The following is a 21707-nucleotide window of genomic DNA, read 5'->3' as shown; positions in this document are numbered from 1 at the left end:
CCGGACCTCCGAGCGTCCGCTTTCAAAGTGCTTGCAGACACTGTCACGGGACCGTCGCCTTCGACGTTAGCGCGTTGCAAATTTACACGTCCTTCACCCGTCCCTTCTGTGATGACGTGCGTTCATTCGGCGGATATCAAGTCTTGGAAGATTACGTCCGCCCCGCACGGTTCCGTTTCAACACGTGCTTCACGTTTACTCCAGCAATGATGGAGATGACAGTTGTCACACCTTTAAATTGGGATAAAAGCCACAGGTTACATCGCATCGTGAATTGGTGAGCATGTTGCGATGATGCTCGGGGACAAGCCAGATAATTAAGTGCTCACTTTATAATTAGGCAAAGTAACCGATCTCACATTTATCTCCACTGTATTTGTGTGCGTGTGCGCATGTACAGCCCTTTGTCAATCCACTGCTGGATTAACAGTGGACTCCCCTTGCTGCACGATGAAGGCAAAGAGCATAGGCATGGGAGCATAGAAGCACAGTGCTACAATAGATTTAGCTGTACTGCCCTCTGCTTACCACAGCATAGCCCTGCAGCCTTTAATACCTGTTGCACGTGGAAGTCACCCTGTCAAGCACTATCAAGGCTCAACGTACGGCTTAGCTTCAGAGATGTAATGAGATTGACCGCACTTTGGGTGCTCTGGGCATAGGTATTCTGTATCAGTGTATATGTGTGTATGTTGAAGTTCTTTCGCACAGTACGTAGAAAACCCGTGCTAATTGGAGGTGCGAAATAAATATTGCACGACATTTTAACGTCTTAATGCCACGTATATAATGCTCGTGCCGCACTGAGTGGCACATAATAAGAATGACATTAGCAACACGTACGCGTTCATTCGGAAATGTTAACGAACCATCATGGGACCTCCCTTGCCAGTACCAAAGCATCACCAGAGGTCGCCACAAGTACATGTGGTTAATGCAGACAATGATACCTTGCAAAAAGTTTCAGTTTGGTTTTTAACATCATAACACCTCTTTTATTTCCAGATAGGATAAAACCTATTCTTATGTTAACGAACCAGTTGGTGCATTCTAAACAATACACAGGCATTCTAGATTTGAAGCTTTCGTGACTGCAAGGATTCATACTCTTAGGTTTTTTCGGTAAAGTAACAATAATAATAAAATAATAAGAAATAACATTAAATAATAATACATGAATTTTATTATTTTTAATTTATTATTATTTTATTATTATTGGGTTTTTTTCCTACGTGACTTTACCGAAAAAACCTAAGAGTAATACACAGGCAGCTCAAGCTAATTTGTTTGCCAGCATCTGAATTCTACGTGCTTTAGTTTCCAGGCCCCACCGCAGAAGTCGTTTCTTTGTCGTTATACTATTATTGCGTGTGGCGGCAATATGTTCTGGAGTTAAGTGCCAATGTCGAGGTCTGCTCGCCATGATTAGGGTTTCAGGAGAGAATTTCTGTAATTTCGCTATTGCTTCTCCATTGAAGGGGCGCTGACTGCAGTGGGTTACGAATACGGTCCATAATTTGGGTTCCATGGCCACAATCGCATTACTGTGCCTAGTGTCTTTTCGCGTTTCATTCGCCAAGGAAATGTGTTGGCGCATAGGCCTGCGGATAGTAGAATACTGAGGCTGTATCGGGGGAGAACGATATCATTGAGAAGTGGCATTATGCCTGCAGTAGCATCAGTGCCCTTTCTTGTGGAGATCGAATGACGTGCTTAACAATAAGCGGCTATTGTTTGCCGCTGCAATGACCACCAGCAAAAAATAAGAACTATCGCACTCCCTCCCTCCAAACAGCAGGGCTCGTTTGCAGACTGTGCAATTGCCAGTGTTTAGAGAACACCATGGGTAAAACTTAATGGATTTCTATTGCACTATATTTACCCAGGAATTCCTCGGCCGAAGGCGTCAATGTCAAGGCTGTTTTCCGGGCGGTTCTGTTTGGCAGGCGTGTAAGACTGGAATTAATTGATTAAAATTGATTTTGGTTCTTCCACTCATGATACATGCACCGTGAGAAGCCTGTGTGAGAATCGATTGGTGTTTTTTTTCTTTCCCCGTGACCTTTGCAGCCACTAGAGGCGCTACATTCACCACTACGGTTTTAAAAACAAGTGCGTACGTTCTGGAATCGAATTATGGCAGTTCATTGCATCACGAGGCAGGTTGAATCATTAATTGCTACAGATGTTGGGCCAGTTCATTTGTATTTCCTTTTCCGCTGAGTAAGGGTCATTGCCCAAATCGTCAGGCCTACACAGTCGAGTGTATATGCTTATGTCTTTGAGGCAGTGCGAACATTAATGTGAATTGCATTCGTGCTTCATGGGAGGGTTATCTTCAGGTCCCTGAGAACACCCACGTAATAAAGGTGATAAAAGACAAACATCCCCCATACATACTCTTAGTTCTTTCGGTAAAGTTACGTAGGTAAAAAAATGAAATTAAAATTAATAAAAAAAATCACGACCTTTCTGTCACAGCAAAAAATCTGTATCAAATTGATACAGATTTTTTGCTGTGACAGTTTCACCTGAAGACGGCTTGTGTTGCCTCCGAAACGTGATTTTTTAAAATTAAAATTAATTTTAATTGAATTTTTTTACCTACGTGACTTTACCGAAGAACTAAGAGTATTAATCCTTGCAGTCACGAAAGCTTCAAATCTAGAATCCCCCATACAGCCTGTAACAGGCAGCTGGGGCGCGTGCTGTTAGCGAATCGCACCTAAGAAGCCTGGCACGGCACACGAGGGGATGGGGTAAGCCAGCACCACGACCGGCCTCCTTTGTCTCCCTAGTGGCGATGTTTACACACCACACCAGGTACTCATTTGAGGCCGAGTCGACCTAGGGGAGACACAGGACCGGTTCAGATATCGTCACTGGTGTTGGCCGTGAGCGGGAATGGAACTCACGTTGCCAGGTTCGTAGCGCAGCGCCATACCCGCTACACTACCGCTCCCCACAAAGGTGTTAAAGGACACTATAAATAAAACACGGGCACACTTTCTTGACAACAACTTGTGTCTTCAGGTTGTACAGCGTTGTTGTTGTTCAGAGTGATGCCGTGACGTTTTCAATGCTGGACAGCTCCTTCTTGAATGATTAACTGCCCGAAGAGGCAGGCTCACACCACGTGGGAGCGAAACGTCACACACACACGCGTCATGCCGAGCAGCACGTGGTACGACCAGCACGTGGTACGACCAGAATACACATCGAGGGGTTTGTACCTCGACATTGCTGGTTACAAAAACAATCTTGTTTTAGAAAAAGGCACCCGTTTTATGGACCATGCTATTTGCTCAGGCAATGTTATGTAGTAGTAAACATGTCTAGACATTGCGCTTCTTCCGTTTCTGAAGAAACTCCAAGAGCGGACATCGTGCCAAATAATACCACGGGAGAACTCCAAAACATATGGGAGAGCAATACAGCAACAAGCGTGGAAAGTAAAGAAACAGCCAAACCCACTTGCTGTGCTGCTTTGTAAAAAAAAACATCATTCGGGTGTGTCACTCGTAAGATTATATAGCTGCAATGCGACCTCCACAAACTGCTGGACCCACAGGCACCCAGAACCACGCCCGGCACGAAATATACTCACCAGTAATAACATGGCTCCAGAATGACAACACAAACGCATTTGCTTTGTAGCCAGCAGCGTACACTAATGTAAAAATGTATATTACGCCAAATCGATCACTACTGCCACACTGTTGCAAATGCCTCCACGATTGCACTCTGAGAACACTTTAATGGATATGCAATGAATAGTTAATTGTGTGTATAATACCCAACTGTTACCTGGTGCCAAAAAGGAAACTTTTCAATTTGTGCAAGAAAGAAACAATATACAAGGACATGCATAATGCTCTGCAGGCTTAAAAAGTTGAATCAATAATTCTCCATTACCATGCTATCAGGTTCTCAATCTGTTTACCTCATCCGCTAAAAAAACTGCATGGAATCTAGAATTTGCCATTTTTCAGCGCAACAGTGGCATTGCTTAACAGGAACACGAAGCTATGTACAATAAACTACTGTAATGTAACCTGCACATTTTCATATCCTATATCATTATACATCCTTTTTTGTCCTCAGGTAATTTTATATTGCACGTATTTTTGGGTAGAAGTACAAAATGTACAATTTTAGAAGTTATCTGTCATTACCGTATAAATGTTCTGCCCAATTACGATGAAACGATGTTTTTACATAAACATTTGAAAGCAGTTTTTTTTAATGTTATTTTTCCAAATTAGATTTTCTTTGGGCTTTCGGAATCATAAGACGAAGACATTTTAATTGAGAACTAATAAAATAGCAGTGCCATCAGCCTGTAATAAAAATAGCCATGGAAGTATACATGGCAGAACTACTTCTAAAGTCCCTTCAATAGCATTTTAGCCACAAGTCACACCCTTTAATGCCATGCAAAGATTGGCACATATCGATCAAACTAAAACAATTAACTGTTAAGGCTACAATACACCAAATTAAGCGAAAAATCTGATTTAATGTGATGTTTTTTATGCAGTCATTGGTGAGAGGGTAGACATCATCAACTCGCTACATTCGATAATCCTGTTTAAATCGTAGTCAGCTTCCTGGATCTGGATTCGAACCCAGGCCTCAGCTATACAGGCTCAGTGCTCTGACACCGAAGCCACCATGGTCACCGTGCCAATATTATTCTTGACATGCACTGTATTAAAACTGGCCAATTCTATATTAAGTTAAGCAACTTAATGCTCATGAACAAAATAAAGAATATAAATATACTACTGACAACTTCAGAGTTTACACCGTCACGGTATAAACACCTTAAAACAATCACTGAACGTTTCTATTTTAGTGCATGTAATCCTACTACAGTACTGTACTAGAGTAGCATTGTAATAAAATAAACCACGCTTAGTTAATTGGCAGTGATTTATTTATATAAATGGCGTCCATACAAGTTGGTAGAGTTGTTGGTCTTTTCTACCAATTCATGCCACTTTCTCTGGCCAATCTCATTCACTCCTTCATGTTGCTGGCTCTTAAGAGAATATTCAACAGTAGGTAGTTTGTTGTGCTACATAATGACCCAAATTGAAGTCCATTAAACAAACAAAAAACACTTGGCTTTTGCTAATCTGGCTTGACGTTCACACCAAAATGTTCAGCCAACGTGTTTGTTAAACTGAATGTGTTTGTAAATAAATACATTGGCCGGCACACGTACGCACAGGGCTCAATGGGGGTTTTCTTTTCAATTCACAATGTTGCCCATAGCGAGCTCAACCGGATTTGCTGTGATATAATGTGGAGCACGTGTGGTGTGCGTGATGGACTGTTGTGATGTTGGACAAAGGGGGGTGAAAATAGTTTTTTTTAAAGAACTAAGGGAATGTACAAAGAATTGTTTTAATTTAGCTTGCATGATGTTGTGTTAGTCTTAAAGCCATTTGTAGTTGTATTAACAGTTACTTCATTGACTCTTTCTTTTTTCTCCTTCCCGCAATCAAAAGGGCCTTTAAACCAGAATAACAGACAAAGCATAGACCCACACCTCAAGCGATCATGATATAAGAACACTGCAATAGAGTCCAACTGCTTAATTACTTGATTGTTTGCAGATGTGTGCCACTTTTGTGTTAAATCCTTTGTTCTGAGCAGTAAAACAAATCTTTCATTGGATTAAACAAAAAATATATAGTGCATTATGTTGTTATATTATAGTGATAGTGCACTAATCTTGTTTTCAATTTTTTTTGTATTGTGTATGACTCATTAAAATCCATTATATACCAACTCCCTTAACAAAGCGTGCTTGGATCTTCAGAAGTTCCTTACATATGGGAAATATAAAATATCCTGCCGGTGTTTTTTAGTATACATCAGAGGTCGCAACCGGGTACCCGATACCCATACCCTACCCGATACCCGGCTACCCGTACCCGGCCAGGTACGGGTACCCGTTTGCGACCCTGTTGCTGCCGGGTACGGGTACGGGTAGGCCGTGAGTCACTGGTGAGTAACCGTTTGTCACTCATTTCGGGTAGGGTACTGGTACACATTTGCGACCCTGGTGCGGCCGGGTACGGGTAAGGAATCAAAACCCGTTTGCGACCTCTGGTATACATGTTCCAGTGCAAATATAGAACAATATATGTTTGTGTGGAAAAAGAGAAAGATAATCGGCTACTTATTTGTTTGGTCTTTATTTAGTAACAAACATAATTTTTTTTTACTCAAATAAGTCCTTCTCATGTAATTATCGTGACAGAACAGGAATTCCGGGATTCATTTTGCACTTAATGATATAAAACCCTATTATTGTAAAGGACGAGGCATGAATAAATTACATGTAATTGTATTATTTCAATTCATACCAATGGCCAAGAGACACTATTAATATTAGTTTTTAATATTGCCAAGTTATTACAAGTACGTACTGTCGTCAATTTCGCAAGCTGGCCCAGCGGTAGAGTGAGCAGCAGCTCGTAATCGGAGAGTTGCAAGTTCAAATCCTGGTTAGAGGTTGGCGCGTTCCATCATCCTTCCAGGGTTAATAAAATTTGTACCACTCTGTGGGGAAGTCAACGATGATTGTGTTCTGGATAGACTCGCTTCCGCCATAGGAATGTGGAATTTCCGCCACTGGTTCAGGGTTGTTAGCAGAAGATGAGCACCGCCTCAATGCTCATTTGAGAGTGGAAATCACTGCGAGGAGGACAGCGGGGTTTTCTTTCACGAAGAGACGTTGGAATCTGAAGTGTCCACCCAGCGGCAAGGTGGCAGCGAGTTTATCTCCTGCAAAACAGATCTGCCTCTGTAACCATGTGCCAAATCCACAGCACAGAGCACTCGGACTAATTTCACACCATGCCACTCAGGTAATATTAACCACTTCAATTGCCGTGCTATATAAACAAACGGTGAAAGAGTTGTAATGGAAATGCTTAATTAAAACTGCCATCAAGGGGGTGGAGCAGAGACTCGGTTTCGTGAGATGGTAGGTGCTGTTGTTGTGATTGGTTATTCACTGCAGGCGATTTATATTCGTAAAAGAAAGGTTACGAATTTTTTTTACAACTCGACAGTTTATTTGACCAAGTGGTAATTCTCAAATAATTCATGTAAAATGGTGTAAGGACAATCTTTTAGCAACTTTGCTTCAAAGCACAACAAATGCAGTGTCTTCATACGGTAGTTGTAGAGTTTTACGGAGGGCTGCTAATATAAGTCATTTAAATATATGTATGTTGACATTATTTTGCATCGAATGTAGCCAACAAGTAACCATTAAAATGCGAAGTTGTTGGTTTGATTACAAAACTGTTTAAATGCATTACATTACAATTTTAGAATATAATTACGTCATTTTCAAGGTGAGTGTGGCTTTTTGGGTGGTGAAGCTTGCTTCTGAGTTCATTTCATAGGTTAAAGATCCAACGCGGTCCTCAGCTTTGGTGTTGTGCACATTACATGAAAATAACGTGCAATATAGCCAGCTTGCTTAAAGCCATAAATTACAATACCCCAGACATGCATTTAAAATGTGTACCTTTGATGTGATCACAATGCACAGGCTATACTCACTATTTGCAATAGTGTAATGTTTATTAAAAAACTTTTAAAAAAGCTAAATGGACTTCAAGTAACCAGTCACAATACATCTTTAAGAATTAGTGTACATGTTTTGTTTTGCACATTTCAGAACTACATGCCACAACAATATTGCCCATGGCATTAAATATTACCATTCATGTAAGAACACCCAATTTTAATCGATCAGGTTACTTAAAAAAAGCAATTACTATATCTTGAATAAAAAAATATAACAACATCTTAACTGCCTGTATTTGACGATAAAATGTTGTGACATGTGTGCATCACTGCCCAGCACATGAAGTTGCCTTGTCATATCAATAAACTTGTTCATGCATGAAGCCCTTCCAGAACATATTGCTCCACAGTAAAAACAGGTTGCTTGAAGCAATCACACCTCCTCTTAACAATAATTCCCTGTACGCACACATTATCGGCTTTCATGCATTCATAGGCTAAAGTATCATAACACAGAGGAACTGATTATTCTTATGCCTCTACCGCACCACCTTCACATTAGAAAAAGTACTATATGTGGTATATCTATTTATACAGCTGAGTAGGCAGAAGCACGGTGATTGAAGAAACATGCCCATTGCTTCAAATACCACGCCGGGAGACTGAATAGAGTAGTCAAACCTCTGGATTTCAAGTCCAGTGCGCTAACAATTATACCACGGCAGCATCCTGGTTCATTGGTATTATAGATCAAATATTTGTTTTACAGTGTCCTAAAACACGAGAGTTGCGAGATCCTTTGGCAGTAACAAAAACATCCCTTGAGCATGACGATCAGCCCACGATCGATTCTGGTCATCTCAATGCTTTCCAAATCAAAGACATCAACATCCCTGTCAAATCGCAGAATAAATGACAGGGACTGCTGAAGACATTTCCTCTCCAGTGCAGAAAAACAAAGAGGATCTTTCCACTTAGACAACTATAGCAGATGGGGCATGGAACCAACCCAGGTGGCAGATGAAAAATCTAAATTATTCCGTGGGGTTTCTGCATTGCCTTAGGTTTGTGCTTGCATTGCCAATTGCACGTCACATTAGATATGGAAGGGAGTTGTTGTTCTTTCAGCCAAAGCACTAGGGTGAAACGCTCTTCCAATGAGCATATTTACAGAGTTAAGATGCACATGTGAAAATCTCCAAAAAGTGCTGCTTGCATACACAGTGCAAACTTTGCGTGCCAAATGCCTGGCCACTTAAGACAATACTATATTTTACTTTGGTTGCTGAAACGAACTCTATTTAAATCAATAAAGTTATGTGCTATTTAAAATGATGTCATTACGGTGCTTTATAATAATATTCACTTACTATGCGTACATTTTACTTGCATAGATAATGGATATATATAGTCAAATTTTTACTTAAAACTTTTGTGACTGCTGGAATTCATATTCCTGGTTCTTTCGGTAAAGTCACGTTGATAGAAAATAAAATTTAAATAATACAATAAAATGAAAATGTATTTTTTCTATCTACGTGACTTTACCGAAAGAACCAAGAATATTAATATATAGTCATATACAGACGTATAAACATAAGTGTTTATGCATGCATGATGTATTCCTTCGTCGTGACACACATGCATACTGCGCTTATAATTACGTCCAATACAAAGGGCAATGAATGCTCTTCAGAGGCACACCAAGCCATTTGCCATGAAGTGTCATCTGTGCAGGAGAGAGATGGGCCCGGCTCCTGTGTTGAGACTGCAACCTCAGCCCTTTCACAGCCTCCATCGGTCTTCTCACGAGCCTCATCTCTAACGACTCTCCAAATCCCCCGTAGGATGCATCAATACAATAGAGCCCAACAGATGAGGTCTGACACAACATGCACACATTCATTTACATGTAAACTGGCATTTTTGTCCACGCAAGTTAGACATTGTGCAAGGTTTTTTTTTTACATAGTGCATAAGGTAAACCATCATCAGTAGCCATTGTCTATTCACTTGCGCTCGGTAAACCTTCGAACACTAGAAGTGGATTATCACTTCCAGAATGATATTTGACCATACAGGGGTATGTTTGGGTCATTTTTCCTCAGAAAACGAAACCATGACATAATTGTTTTTGCCTGACACACAAATGCAGCTTGCACATTCCAATGGAAACGGTATGCATGGTATATCTCATGGAAAGCTTGATAATGTAAACAATTTGGTGCAACAAAACTGCCTTTCACACAGCAATATCAATCGTGCTCAGCTCATGAAACCAAGTTATTTTCGTGAGTAATGTGCTTTAATAAGAGACTAAAGTTACGTTTCAGTAAACATTTGTTTGTAGCAAGATGACAGACTATTTCTCCACAAAGTCACCCTCTTCTTCTTGGTTCTTTCGGTAAAGTCACGTAGAAGGGAAGTAATAAAAGAATAAAATAAAACATAATAAAATAATTCTCACAACGTTTCGGCCACAACGCAAGCAGCCGTCCTCAGGTGCGTTGTTGGCTGAAACGTCGTGAGAATTATTTTATTATGTTTTATTTTTATTATTTTATTACTTCCCTTCTACGTGACTTTACCGAAAAAAGAACCAAGAAGATGAATCCCTGCAGTCACGAAAGCTTTAAATCGAAATTTAAGTCACCCTCTACTAACATACAGGTGTCCACAAGCTTCCTAATGGCAACAGACGTTATGGGATTGGTCCATTCGCAATGACTCCATCATTGGGCTCACAGCCTCGCCTGCCACGTGGAGATGCATTCCCATGGGGCAACTGCTGGGCTGTATACCGGATAGTCCTGAGCATCCCCATCCAAGCCATGCCAACAATTATAACATTGCACATGCAGTGTGTGTGTGTGGGCATGCACGATTGTGATGGCAAATCACTTCCTTTTGAAACAGTCCACGGCGTTTCCAATGAATGCCAGGATTCGTACAAGATCAACCTCTCGACAGGAGATGAAGCATTAATTGACCTACCACTTCGGTCATCTCAAACATGCTCACATCCCGACTGCAACCATTCCATAGAATTGTCAATGTTGCCCCGATTTTTGCAGTTGTTACCATATTGTATCTTAATTATTCGCGACATTTCAACTTGACTTTACATCCTCAGAACAAATCATGAATTACAGCTCACTACGCTTTTAATGCATAGTTGTTCAAGGGTGCTGCCATCTTTGGTCATGTGATATGTATGTCATCAAGTAGAAATCTCTGAAAAAAATATTGCACATTTGTACCAGTCATGCCCCATTCACGACACAATGTCGACTAAAAGTGTGCTGACAAAGTCTGTTTACCGACTGATAAATATTACGAATTGCAGCAATTTGTAAGAATGAAATTACTAATATAAACAATATCTGAAATGTTAACCTGGTATGGCAACGTTTTTATTTACAAGTGGTTGAATGCAGTGGATGAAATGTTAAGATGAAGCTGTACAAAAGATAACAGTTTGATGTACTGCATTGACATGGCCAAAAACAAAACAAGACACTTTCTACATGTGCAAAATGCTTTTTTAAGAGCTGAATTGTCAGAGTACTGTGCATAAATATGACATGGCTGTGTTTATTCAATGTTATTTTCACAACTGTGCTGCTGCACATTAAATCAGTTTGAAAGCTTCACAGTTTGTTTATGCATATGTAAGTTAATATTTCAAGAATTATAAAATGCACACTATATATATTAAATTTGAATATGATGAAAACCAGACTGTTAATGCTATTCGTGACTTTTTTTGCCAACACGTTTTCAAACATTTCAAAACTCATGGACATGAAGAAAAATACATTTCGTTACGAATTAAGACTAATTCAAATACATGTCTGGTATGGGTTTATTTTTACTTATTTCTTTTAACGTGAGATAATTCCGTTTAGGTTTCTAAAAACCTGTCCAAGAGGACAACCATCGTAGAGATGAAGCGACGTGATCAGTGCACGCGCAGGAATGAGGTGGACGGTAGCAGCACTGGAGAGTGGGTGATGACGACACCGTGGCGTGGGCCTTCATCCAGCAGTGGAGAGAAACAACGTTATATTCTTGGTTCTTTCGGTAAAGTCACGTAGAAGGGAAATAATAAATAATAAAATATTTGTAAATATGGTTATTCTTTTATTCTTTCCCTTCTACGTGACTTTACCGAAAGAACCAAGAATATGAATCCCTGCAGTCACGAAAGCTTTAAATCAAAAGAAACAACGTTGTTGATGATGATGATGTTTCAAAATAATAATTACAGGTATGAAGTTTTAACATGAAGCCAGTGTGTACTAAACTTTGGCTTCATAATGCTTTCAAAACACAAAACCTTTTTTTCATTTTGATTTGTAACGAGGCACTGGCTTGCTCCCCCGTGATGCCAAAATGTATTTCAGTCATCAATCTTCTTATGGTCCTGCTCAGTAAATTAAAAGTCTAAAAATCTCACTTGTACAAGGTCTACTGGGAAGATCCATATAAAGACAAATGATCTCAAGACAAAAACCAGCGGAGCTTGCCATGACCAGGTACGGAGCGTGTGACCTCTTGTGGTCTGACGTCTGTCATAATGCCTCAATGCGTTATAATCTCGGTTGAGGAATGTGCCCACGTTCTGTTTACAGCTGAAGCTGGATATAAGCGCACCCCTTTATAAACACGGTTGTGGTACAAGCAACAACATCCTTATATTCCACTGGTGGGGGAAGAAAAAACGTCTGATTAAAGCACACTTTGAATATAAGAACACCTGGCCATGCTCCTCAGGTGTGCTTATACTCAGCTTCTACTGTAATATATTACTTTTAATTAATGATTGTTGTCACATTATAGGTGGTCCACAACAACCAGGTCCCCTCATAGATGCTCTCTTGTCAAAACGAAAACATACATGATTCCTATAGGTTTGCTCTTGTACATTAGCAGATTGTGCAGCACAATACACAACTGCCTGTCTTGTGGCTAAAGGGCCAACAGGAGCCTAGGATGACGTGGAGTTATGGCACTTTCATGCTCAATCGATCGATCAAACCCAGGCACCACAACACAGGTAATACCCCTCGATCCCGACTTGTGTTTTGCAATTTCAAGTTGAGCACTCTGACCTTGCGAACTCTATCCAAACTAGGCACAAACAAACCACACTCGGGGGTGTATACGCTGCCCTTCTCTGGCAATACAATTCGAAGGAGGCAATTCACAATTTCACAGCCAATAGATGCCTGTGGATTATATACAATGCCCAAGTGGTGCTAATAAAAATAAGTGTTTTGCAACTGGGACTTGCTGTTCAACTGCAGTATTTCACAAGTTCGAGTGCCTACAAAATATCTCATCAAAAAAGTAAAAAAAAATAACAGCTGTTGTTTGGTGTTACATTTTAGACATTCATGCTCATTTGAAGGGCATAATTTCTCACTCGGTATTTTCCAGAATGCTGTTAGGCTAGCTTGGAATAGGAACACTGCAATTGACATTGTCACTACCATTCGAGTACATGGTACGCTTATCCATAATAAGCAGGTATTATTGTACCTAATACTCCTACAGTCCCCCATGAGGAAAAAATAAGCATTATGAAGACAAAATATGGTGAGATGGAAGTGGCATGCTAAAATAATTCCTGGAACAATATTCCACATTGTTGTGGCTGATATTATGCACTTTGTGTTTTTTTATATACATACACACATTTCTTTTTTATTGGAAATGCCTCCAGCAACCAGATTCATAGTTAAGCTATTTCCTATAAATAGAACTTCCAGTCAAAGTATCGAGCATATTTCTTGGCCGGGAATGGCTATTGGAATTCAAGCTTCATACATTTCTCAACTTTTGCCAGAATATCATGAATGGGTGCTTTGAACCAGCCTCAACGGTGTACCTTTACAGCAAAACCAGCAACCATTTTAGACCCTTATAATTCTAAACAATGACTACAAGTGATTTTTAACATCAAACACGAGTTTTGAAACGGTTTTTTGGCACCAGGGTGGTAAGATGTTAACTACCTCGCCTGGTATACAGGAGGTCGTGGATACGATCCTGACGCCTGCTGTATGTTTAGAGTTTGCATGTTCTCCCCGTGGTTGTGTGTAATCTTGCCCGGGTCCTCCGGTTTTTCCCTCCAAATTTAGAATCAACCTGTAGTTTAGAATATTTGGCTGCTATAAATGTCCACATGATAAGCCACTTTTTTGAGCTATCATTTGTGGCCAGGTTGTGCATTTGAAAGAAAGCTATATCGCTCATTGTGCCCAATCTAAAATAAAATAAAAGTATTGTTCAGCTTAGTTTACTTAATTTAAGAATAGATTTTTCCCCTTTTTTTTGGCAACAAAACTGAAACCTTTTTTTACAAGGAGTCATGTCTGAATTAACCACAATACTTGTGGTCAGAATGCAAACAAAAACATACTCTGATAATATATGCATTGTCCTTGAAACTGCTGGTCCACACCAGACAGCTTTCTTTTGAGCCTATATATTATCATGATGAAGAGACTTAATTCCATATCACAATTCTGACACGACATTTTTAAGAATGTTCTTGTTACTCATAACCTGTACCTACCTCTAAATATAGCTTGGCTTCGTGGCATGACTGATATAATCTTGGGCAAGCGTATTAACGCGCCATTCATGCAATTCATCCAAGTGTTTCCCATCTCAGAGGTTGTAACTTCCCTTCAATAATTATTAACCTGCACATTACCTTCGCATAGCCCCCCTCAAACACCCCGCCTCCCCCATAGTCCCCCATACAGTACAATCCAATTAACACGTTGCGTTTAAAACTCAGCTGTTTCAACGAATTGAGAGAGGACAACATATGGCTGGCTCAGCTAGACAACAACAACTCAACACTCAAGCAGGTGACAAGGCCACGACACGTGACAAGGTCACCACAGTGACCTGCCTTTTGTTCCAAGTTCCAGACAGACCTGGACAGATGTTAATCCAGAGCTCTAAATGGCACCGATTAATAATTAAACTCGCCGAGTTTTCATCGCACAACAATGTGATGCAAATGTGAACACCCTGCAGCCATACTTTGAAATAAAGAATACATATATAATGTAAACAATGCACAGCCAGGCCATTTGTCATTCTATTAATTTGGCTTGCCCATCAGTTCCCTTGTAGAATGTTTAAATGTAATCAATACGCACATCATAAAGAAAGGTATTTAATTAAAGACTTGGCCTGAGAAGTGTGCTAAAATAAGAATTCATTCAGCTCAGGCAAAGCTTTGATTAATGAGAAAGCCTTCAAACTGGCATGCCTCATATTGTCTAGTCTAGAAGCTACTGTCAGTGAAAACTCAGAATATGTGACAACATCCACAGGAAACCTCAAAACCAGCTGAGAAGAGCATCTGCCTAAGTGAAATGCATCATTTTATCTTTGCTCAGCGGTACAGACACATCAGTGCACTGTTGTAATATCATACATATGAACATAATGCATAATCAAAAGAGAAAGTACTTATTTATTTTATACACTGTACAGATGGCATTTTAAATGTATAAGTTCAAGCTTATGTGACTTGCCTTCTCCTAATGTACTTATGCAGGCAAGGCTATTTTGGTCCAGGATTGTAGGCAGCTCATTGGCTCAATATGATAAGTCTGCGAGTACGAAGCTAACCCTTTGAGTTTCAGGGCAAGATTTCGAGCAGCGATGATTTATTTACTTCTGCCTTGGTGTGTTTGAGCATTTCTATGACTGATGGAGATCCAGGATGAAAATGATGAAAGAGAGGCAAGGAACAGCAGAACGGAGGAAGCAGCTTACCACAACATGCCTGTGCAAGAAAGTTTTCAATCAGTACATAATGCCGGATAGGACTGACATAAGATGTATAAACATGGACATTCACAAATAATATGGAATACAATATGGAAAGTTTGTAAAATAAGCATGGGGAGATGCATACTTGGAATTACACCACAAGACAGAGAGAGGAGCATTGGAATCAGGCCACAAACACAAATCAGACGTCATATTGACCGTTGAGAAAAGTAAGGGAGCTTGGCTCAAAGAGACACCACTCAAATGGATGATGGCTGCTGTAAAAACAAACTGGTGATGGAACGGCAGTCAAGGGAGAGAACACGCAAGCAAAGATGACCACTGCATAAATGGAGCAATAAGATCAGTTTAAATGCGAGCAATGCGATTCAATACTGTACAGAAGGCATGTGAGGGTTGGCAAGGCTGTGAGGAGACCTTCATCCAGCAGCGGATAAACAATGGCTGATTATGAAGCTCAAAGTAGTACCAGAAATGCTTTGATGGTGCATTGTCTTTGAGTTGTGCGCCTTTTGGCGTCATCTGGTCCAACCCACGTGAGACTAGGCTCTAAGGAAAGCTGTCTCGGGTGTGGACCAATCAACTTCAAGGACAGTGCATACGTTATCAGAGTTATGTTTTTTGTTTGCATTATGACTGCAGGTATTGTGGTCTATGCAAACATGACTCCTCGTAAAAAAGGTGTCAGTTTTGTTGCCAGATAAACTATTATCAAGAAATGCTTTGTTTGTTAATAATGGAAGGTTACATTTTACTTCGTGTGGAAACAAACGTAGAACTCCGTTGTGCTGGCAGAGAATTAGGTGTCCAGAACTGATGCTGCACCACGTATGCAGGGCGGTGCACAATATAATGAGCAGCAGATGGCATGTAATAATATTTATCTGAGAATTCCCTTCAATTACTTTTCACAATGTACATTTGTCAAACACGTGTTTGTCCTGTTTATGGCCTCATGCAATATTCTCTTCTGAAAGACAAACATTGCAATGAACATTCTAGAATTAAAGGGCCTAAAAAAACATACTGACGCTCATAAAAATACATTACTTTTCCTCGTACTGTGAGCCCCATTTATAAAATATAGTACACATTGTAAGCACATTTTACAAACATATTAGATTGTTTTCACGGAATATATTTTTTCCAAATAACCAGCAGCCTATGGTAATGCCTGTATCAATATTTCTTGATCACATGTGGAATGTCCTTTGGCTTCCAGAAAACACAGGCACTCCCAAGAGGAAAGCCTGACCCTGGCCGTAAAAGTCTGGAATCTCAGAATACAAAGACTAGCTTTCCTTGTCCAATGTTACAAACACTCACAGTTAACGGTTAAGCACAGCCACGCGATTCATCTGCCAGAGGGACAGCCAAATTGGTGACCAACCAGCCACCCAATCATTAAGCAATCAGCAATAGTATCTCGAAAGCCCATCATCCATATGATCTGTCAGCTTGCCACCATACCGAAGTCCTGAAGCCAGTAAACCTGTCAAGTGAACTGGTTAAGTCCCCTGGCCATAAGATAATCTAATAAACCAACATAACAGCCACGCACCACTTTGTAGCTGGCCAACCAAACTACCCAGCCAAATAAGGCACAGGGCAATTCGTGTTGCTCGTGTAGAGAGCTTTGGAAAACCTATCTGGAGACTCCCACACTGACTCGGGTGTGTCCAACAGCTGCAGGTCATAAAACGCCCCCACACAGAGACATACGCACGCTCTTCCGATGGGATTCCTTCCCATTCTCAATTAACCTTGCGATGCTCCGCACGAAACTGTTTTCTCAACACAATAATGTCAACGTCGGGTTTTTTTTTTAAAAAGCCATTTGTCAATCCACTGCTGGACGAAGGTCTCCCCACACCGTAATGTTCATTGGGGTTTTTTCTGACCATACTTCATCACGCTGGTCAGGTCGGGTTGTTGATGTGGGGGGAGGGGCAGGGGGCAGGGGTTGGAGGGGGTTCAGGACCAGTTCAGTAATCACTCGTCACTGATGCTGGTCGTGATCGGAAATCAAACTCAGGTGTTATGGTTTATAGCGCAGTGTGCTAACCACTGCGCCACCCCCCCCCCCCCCAAACAACAACGGTGGAGTTTTGTGTAAAGAGACGCTATAAAAAGTAAATTGAGGAAACTTCAGAGTTCAGATTGATGTTCTCATGTTACCACAGCGCACGTCATTAGAACTCAATCAATCATATTTTACTGCCATTTGAGGTTGCTGTACTCTGGAATAATTTGCGTCGTATTTTTCTGCTCCTCGTTAAAATCCAAGACGCCATAATCATATGACAAGATTACAAAACAAGCACTTCTATGCCATTTATCAATCGATACCAATCGTGTTGGATATTCAAGAGGCATCAACCCCATTCATGGTGAAGCACATCACCAGCGCACATGACCGCACATCGGCCCTCGTCCGATTTAGCCACAAAAAGCCAAGAACATTTTCTCATTGTGCATTGGTGGAACTCCGAGATGTATCTTGTTTTTTCGTGTTTAGTTTGTCGTTTCTCACCGCACACCTTCGATTAGCACGGTTGGCGACGTACGGTGAGAATGAAGTTTAACAACTACCTCGGTATCAATGCCATGGCCATGGAAGAAATGACGCAGTTTGTCCCAGCTTGCGTGAACCCGGGGGCCACCTGAGTTCAAGTCCCGGCCACGGATAACATCGGTGGCGACTGCTACCCGAACCTCTCCAACCCACCACTGACAATCGCGGTGAAGTATGACCAAACAACCCCCTATAACAACGTCCTCTTAGTCCGGCGGTGCATCGACAAATGCGCTTGCACGTTGTCAAATGGCACATAAACACGCTCTCCCAACAGGCGCGTTAACCTTCACGACGTAAACGCTTACAACGCATCACAAATACAAAGATTCCCCCCGCCTACAAAGCATTCGACTATTGGGATAAGTGCTGTTAGCGAGCACCTATTAAAGGGCCGGCATGGCACACGAGGTGGTGTGGTTGGCCAGTAGCCGCACCAGGTTATGAACTCATTTAAGGCCGAGTCGACCTAGGGGAGGCACAAACACCGGTTCAGATATTTTGCCACCGGTAGTTTGGTGGCCGTGAGCTTGGGAGTCGAACTCGGGTTGGCCAGGTTCGTAGCACATCGCATCACACACACACACGCGATCATCTTATCCCGGGTCAAAACACGTTTCGTCAATTCAATAAAGAATCCTTTACATCACCACCCTTCTATATATACACACACACGCGCGCGCTGCGCATAGACGTATCTACACCTCCCTTGTGAAAGATGTAGTAGCCACGCAGTTGACTTATACGTTATGAATACAACACAGCTCTGTTGTGAACGCCAGAGTAAGAGAGCACCAACCTTCTGAATGAAGTTCAGACGTTGTTTAGTCGGGGCGCGCAACGCGCAAAATCCACCACCACGATCACCAGCAGCAGCACCACCAGCAGCACCACCAGCTCCCTCTCGAGATGCTCGCACGCGTTCTTGTGCTAGACAGCACCACCAACACCACCAACGCACGCTGCTGCTACTGCTGCTCCTCCGTACGCTGACACAGTCATAATAATAATCACGGATCGGCGTCCCGGGCACAACGCACGCGCGTGGATTAGCTGCCGGGGCTATCCCGTCTCCGTGTTAATCTGTAATGTTTAAGCGCTGCAGTAAAGGCGGGCGGGCGGGCGCCTCCTCTTCCCAGCACCCCCTAAGAGGTTATTCCAGCAGCAGCAGCAGCGGCGGCGTATGACAGCGTGGGTTTATCCCGAGCACGTCACAGCAGCAGCAGGAGGAGGAGGAGGATGATGATGAGTGCGTGGATCGCCTGTGTGGCACCCCCCGCTCCTGCCACTAAGCAATGCATCCCCCGCCCACTTTACGCAGCAGTGCGGGGCGGGTGTCCCCCCCCCTACTCCACCCCCTCCCTCCTCCCCCTCCTCCTCCTTCTCCTCTCCACCCCCTCCCTTAACCTCCCTCCCCCTTCACCCCCCCCCTCCACCACCTCCCTCCCCCCCTCCACCCCCTCCCTCCCCCTCCACCCCCTCCCTCCCCCTCCCCTCCCACCCCCTCCTCCACCCCCCCTCCTCCACCTCCCTCCTCTCCCTCCTCTCCCAACCCCTCCCTCCTCCTCCACCCCCTCCCCCCCCTCCACCCCCTCCCCCACCCCCTCCCCCCCCTCCACCCCCTCCCTCCACCTCCCCCCTCCACCCCCTCCTCCCCCCCTCTACCCCCTCCCTCCCCCTCCACCCCCTCCCTCCACCTCCCCCCTCCACCCCCTCCTCCCCCCCTCTACCCCCTCCCTCCCCCTCCACCCCTCCCTCCTCCTCCCCTCCCACCCCCTCCCTCCTCCTCCACCCCCTCCCTCCTCCCCCTCCACCCCCTCCCTCCTCCTCCTCCTCTCCCCCCTCCTCCTCATCTCCACGTCCCCCCACCGCCCTCCGCTTCGTGAGGGGTCTCTGCGACGGGCGCAAGTGACGCGTTAGATTTAGTTTTTTTTAGTTTTGTTTTTAAATACCGTTCGCGCACGTTGCCTTTTTTTGTTGCTTTGAACGAGAATCTCCTCCAGTGTTTTGTTTGGAATGGTATCTGTAGTGGCATTGTACTCATGTTGAACTTTTTTCGCACCGTACGTATGCCAAACGTGCTGAATGCGTGGAGAAAGGACAACAATCTAAAATACAAAAAAATCAGTTCTAAAAACACGAGTGTTCACTCGTTTAAACACGCCTGACCTGTCACTTACGGATGAGACCGAGAAAGTCGAAAGCAGTCCAGGCTTTGGCTTGCTTGATACAAACGCTGCTTGATGATATTGGTCTACATTTCCAATAGACGAATGGGCCAACACACATTTGAACGTGGATACTCATAAATAGAGTTCTGTTGAAATTTGCTTTAACTCCAAAAATACGGAGTCAATGCCGCATGAGTATAGCAGCATCAAAGGCATCCCAACGCTTTGCTCGTCTCATAGATCATGGGGGGGGGGGGGGGGCACACTGAGGTTTTGCGCAACGGACGAGCTGAGACAATTTCCCGTGGGTGGAATACACAGCTTGAGAGAAAATAGCCTGAAACAGAGATTCAAAAATTCCCTTCCCCACCAACTACGCGGTGGATACACGTCTGTTGACGTTACGCAATCTCCTCCGTCGTAACGCGCTGCACGCGCATGATAATTGTTAAACACATCCTACGGGACAGGGATCTTGATGGATATAGTTTGTGCGTTTGTGTGTGTGTACATGGGACGTGTACCAACAACACTATGAAGCACAATTTTTGTTCCTGGGTAGTAAGTGTTATTTCGTAATTGCTTATGCCTAAAAAGTATTAAAAAATGGCTATTATTCCACACCATATTCTTAGGTTTTTTCGGTAAAGTCACGTAGGTAAAAAATTAAATTAATAAAAGTAAAATAAAAAAAAATCACGACGTTTCAGGAGGCAACACAAGCTTCCGTCTTCAGGTGGAACCGTCACAGCACGACAGCTGTATCAAGTGAGAGAAATTCCAAGAAGCAGTATTTGTATATATATACTGGTTGAGGGTGGGAGGAGCCAAGGTAGGTCCTGAATATTATTTTTGTGACTTGCTGCTCTCTGACTTGCTGCTCTCTTATAAAGACGGCTGCTCTGGAGTGGGTACAGGGAGCTCATGGCAGTGTGGCACCAGGGCGATGGATGAAGGTCCGGATACCTGATAGCAGGTGCATTCTTGCCAGTCCGACGTTTGGAAGGGTCCACCATGCAGAAGTAGCAGTTGCTTGAGTGGTCAGTGGGTTCCCGACAAACTCTTGGGATAGCGAACTTCATGGCTCTCTTTTCCCCTCTGTACCATCCTACAAAAATACATTTATTTTACCCATGACTAATATGTAAGAGATTCTCGAAACATTTTTCATATATGATATATTTTTTTCAATAACATTGAAAATTGTAAAACATTTTTAAATTAAAAACTTTTACAATTTTAAAAATTGGAATAAATTTTATAACATAAAATTCCGAGCAACAATTGTCCATCTTATCTTTTTTTTTGCATTGCCCCGGGTTTGTCTTGATCCCAGACAGGCATGCCGAAATATGCCTTGTAGGCCTCACACATCTGAGCAGATGCTTCCACAGAGTACTTTTTCGTTCGTCTTGATAAATTGGCCGCAGACATAGCAAAATGCGTCTGCCAGATGCTTGCAGCCTCTTGAAGCCATCTCAGAAAAATGCAGATATGTATCCACTTAGGCAGCTGGAACTAAACTGAACTGGTGGGCGAAAGGCCCCTGTATTTATGCTACTATTTATATTACTGGAAAG

General features: G+C 42.5%; 1 protein-coding gene across 33 annotated transcripts in view; it reads right to left on the bottom strand.

Annotated features, from left to right (window-relative positions):
• SORBS1 (sorbin and SH3 domain containing 1) overlaps positions 1 to 19225 on the bottom strand; it is a 137664-nt gene extending 118439 nt beyond the window's left edge. For 17 of the 33 annotated variants that reach the window (XM_061565161.1, XM_061565162.1, XM_061565169.1 and 14 more), the window contains exon 1: positions 18756 to 19223. The gene's annotated coding sequence lies outside the window, so the exon portion shown is untranslated. Of the gene's footprint in view, positions 1 to 18755 lie in introns of all 33 variants that reach the window. The other 16 variants (XM_061565186.1, XM_061565189.1, XM_061565180.1 and 13 more) reach the window with 5 other exon arrangements.
• Positions 19226 to 21707: the final 2482 nt, after the last annotated feature.

The sequence above is a fragment of the Lethenteron reissneri genome, chromosome 34 (genome assembly GCF_015708825.2).
Source record: "Lethenteron reissneri isolate LAM-NWPU_2019-01 chromosome 34, ASM1570882v1, whole genome shotgun sequence".
In the NCBI taxonomy this organism is placed as follows: Eukaryota; Metazoa; Chordata; class Hyperoartia; order Petromyzontiformes; family Petromyzontidae; genus Lethenteron; species Lethenteron reissneri.
Note: the sequence above shows the minus strand (reverse complement) of the source record. Positions and strands in the feature narration are given on the sequence as shown.